This window comes from Stegodyphus dumicola, chromosome 2 (assembly GCF_044657685.1).
Source record: "Stegodyphus dumicola isolate Sdum_Otavi_A_Nest chromosome 2, ASM4465768v1".
Lineage (NCBI taxonomy): Eukaryota > Metazoa > Arthropoda > Arachnida > Araneae > Eresidae > Stegodyphus > Stegodyphus dumicola.
The window spans coordinates 177,352,136-177,356,494 of record NC_140769.1 but is presented as its reverse complement, the minus strand read 5'-3'; positions in this window follow the sequence as shown (position 1 = coordinate 177,356,494).

The window sequence follows — 4,359 nt, the reverse complement described above, 5'->3', positions numbered from 1 at the left end:
CCCACTTAGTCAAATTGAGTATGTTGGTATAATTGACCGTAATGTTGAGCAGCATTCCTTGAAACAATGTTTAGATCCGTCTGAGGGACTCCCTAGAGTTTCATACGGAACTTTTTTCTTGAGTTTCCAAGAAAAATGATATTCCCACCCTGTTACAACAATCTGCCTTAGAAACTATACACGCAATTCCCGTTAAAGGTACTCTTATCTATACTGATGGGAGTAAAAGCGAGGACTCTCGTTCCGGTAGTGGAGTTGTCATAAAATGCACAAATGGAAATATTGTTAAAATAAAGAAATGAAATTCTGACTTCAGTTCGGTTTTTAAGAGTGAGCTTATAGTCATCGAAGAGGGACTAAACGCTGTTTCGTCTTTTACAGATCTTAAGGCAGTATGGATTTTGTTTGACAGTCGTAGCGCCATCCAATATCTTTCAAACTGGCGAAGAGCTGGTGATAGGGCCGGAATTGCAATTCGTAGTAAGCTTAAGCAGGTCTCGCCACTCTGTGAAGTGCACCTTCAGTGAATTCCTTCCCATGTTGACATATGAGGGGATGAAATGGCAGACATTCTGGCGAAGGAGGGTTCTGAAGAACCATTACCAGTTACCAATTCATTGACATATCTTGAACTGTATTCCATTAGAAGACATACAGACAGGCAAATTTGCCTCATTCCCCCGAATCATCCCTGGCATCAAGCAGCTGATTGTCCTGGAAGATCTCTTGCTATTGATTGCGATAGATGTGTTCAGACTACACTTTCCCGATTCTTCAGTGGGCACATGAAATGTCCAACCAACCAAATTGGGTGCATTTTTAGAGAGGTCTCAAGATGCACCCAATTTGTTCTGAATATCAAAATGCACCGGCATCACCGGCACATATCCTTGAGTGCTGGAGTTGTCTCTTGAGGACCTTAACAAGTCTCCTAAGCTTGTTTTCGATTTTCTGAAAGGGACTTGACTTGTGGACCTCGTCAAGTATATTTCTAGATATGGATATTAGTAACAACAACAACAACAAACTGGCTTAAACTCCCGTCAAACTGGCTGGCTGCATAGGTGGTTTCGTAACTTTTCTAGTATATAACACGGTTTCCAACCAAGTTTTTCATTATTAATATCTCCACGAAGGCATCCGTTCCGGCGTGCTTTGCCTTAAACAAACGATATTTTGACATTTTACATTTGCTTTCAAATTTATCATTCAATTTGTCTAAAATTTATTTTACAGATACAAATTTTAATTATATTAACTTCTTGAAATGCGTTTCAAAGACGATTTCTTTATGGTTTCTTAATGAATAGTTTAAAAAGTAGTCATTAGTTACCTTCATTTAGATAAATATAGATATTAATCTGTTAAATTAAAAGTCTAAACTATTGTAAATTAGAATTCATAATACTATTTTTTAATTAATGAAAAAAATTCATTCATTAGTTTTAAAAATAATATTACTAGTCCAAAGAGGCTTTGTCCCTGAGGACTATTGTTTTCGTTTTGCGATTTTGCTTCGAATCTGAATGTCCGTTGACTTTTCAAATTATTCCCACCAAATATTATCGCCTATTATATTTGAAGAAATTAATTAATGAAGAATCTGCTAAATGTATGTATGTCTCTCGCATTGTTATAAAACAACGGTACCTAGAGCCATCCAATTTTGAATGGCGTAATCCTATTGCGAATATGGGCATCTGAAAGCCCGAATTTGAAATTTGGAATTAATTTTATTATCGATTTCATATTTTGTAAACTTTAATGAATTTTTTGATTAACAAACTGAAGGATTTCAAAGCGAGCAATGCAACGTTCTACAGAAAAAACACTTTTATCTCCAGCTCGTGAGACTGTGTATCGGAAATTCTAAACCATATGCTCAATTTAAAATTATTTTGTGATATTGCTCTTGAACTGAATTTTATGGTTTAAGTGCGAAAAACATGATATTTAATAAATAAAGGTAACACACAAAATGTTAAAAAAAATTCCCCTTTGGACGTAATTTAAAATCTGAAACTTTTCCGATTTTTTTTTTTTTTTATTCTAAATTTTTAAGCTTTTGGAAAAATAAACGGAAGTTAAATAGCGAAATAATCATGTTATATACTGCATTAATGTTTCGCAATTTATCTTCTTTATGAATGAAATTTAATTAGAAATTTAAACTTATAAATTATTATTAATCAATTTGAATTTTCTTCTATTTTGGATGACAGCCAAAGAGCCTTTTGAAACGAAATGTGGTGAGACATTCATGCAAGTAGTCAGATCGGTACTATTATATCCTTATCTTTATCCGTACAAATATTGCCGACTCGGTGTCCAGCTCGGTGACAAACAAAGCCTAGAAGGCACATGACGTTAAAAATGCCGGACAGTATTTCCAGAGGGAAGAATATTGAGTTTCAGAGGTGTATCCAGATATCACAGGCACGAGAAGAATACCATCATAACAGCTAAAATCTATCGATACTATATATTTAAAACAGGTTTTTTTATAATTCGCTGCTAAGCCTTGTTTCCGTATCTCAAAGTTTAGAATCTTTGAATAAATTCATACAGCATCAAAAAAACAGATATGTATAATAATCAACTATGTTTAACAAATACGGAAAGAATATTCTGAAATCTGCTTCTAACCCAGAACATATATTAAGTCGAAAAATTAGCATTCAGCATAGAAAATTTCTTCAAAGAGATTAGTTAGAAGAAATAATTTATACATATAACTAATGCTTTTAACAGTAAATCTATTTTCTCCTCATTATTATGAGGAAATGTGTAATAATACATTTCAAAAACAGGAGGAGTACGAAAAGTTGTAAATGTCTTGATAACAAGGAAGAAGGGTTGTTGCACCAGGCGTTACTTTAACACATTTAAAAGAGAGCCACCCGTTTTTCCACATGACTACAATAAAAATAAAACCAACTACTCCCACAGTATGGCACGAAATAAAGTTGTGTAACGGCAAAGCGAAGAAAATTAATGACTTAAAACAAACCGTCTCTGGCAACCGCGATAGTCAAAGATTGTTCCGAATTATATATTCGAGTGTGTCATACTAAGTAATATATTTTGCTCCAGAAGAAAAGAGATTGATGTCTGATCGCGCTCGAAATTTTATTTAAAATGTACCCTAATCTAAGGTTACGTTTTTGTCAAATTTTAAGTTAACTAAGAAAGTTTTTGAGATAATAAAAGTTTCAATATTTGCTTTTGAAAATCTCTTGTTAGTTACGGAAAAGTAAAATTTAGCAAGATATAATGTAGAAAGATGATAATATGCTTCGTTCAATTTTGCTTTTAACAGAAAATAATTTTATGAAAATTATTGTTAAAGCAATGAATATATTTTTATAACATTTGATACATTACATTTCCAACTATCCATAATAATTACTGCACGAATAATCGGAAAATTCTAAAAATTATAATTAATACATGAATGAAAAGTAAATTGTTCAGAGTTTTAAATAAATGACGTATAATAATACATTGTTTCAAAGAGGTTTTACTTAAAATAACCCTAAATTTTACTTAGATTTCCATATTTTTTAAATTCCTACTATTATACTCATACTTTCTCTATATCTTGTTTAAATTTTCAATGTTTAATAAAATACTTTTTATCCATCCGATAAAGTTCAAATACATTTTCGTAAACTTGTAATGGATGACACTTGAGGTTAATACAGTTTTTCACATATCAAACTCAATTCCTAGTTATTTATTCCTGTCCATCGGAACTAAAGATATGCGGCTTTTATTAGATATATTATAAGTCTTACAGACAATGACCGTTTATTAGGAATTATCACGTGCTGTAATAACTAATTTTATAACAACTTAAAAATAATAGTATATGACTATGATAAATGGGATTGTAATATTTAACAAAAATAAGTGACAACAGTAAGACAGAGTTCTAAAGATTTTTAAAGTGTGTGGAATTAATTGTAGCTTTATGGAGTTGGAGAAAACGCATGTAATGTCCCATTATGTAGGAAAAATTCTTCTCATAATTCTATGTTAACGTGATATTAATATATACTTAAAATATAACCCTTTAAAATGTCCCTTGCTTCACAGACAGAGAATGCAAAACGAAAGCGAAAAGAAACTACAACACAGAGCACGCGACGATTAGAGAAACACATAAGCGCCAAGAGAAGCTTCCTACAAAACTCTTCGTAGAAGGTCAAGCATATGTTGCCTTGAGTCGTATAAAATGATTAGATGGAATATTAAATGAAGAGCTGGACTGCTCAAAACTCACTGGAAAGGTTGGAAACTCGATGGAACTCGATGGAAAGGTTCCCTGCAATGATGAAACATTTCAAGAGATGGATA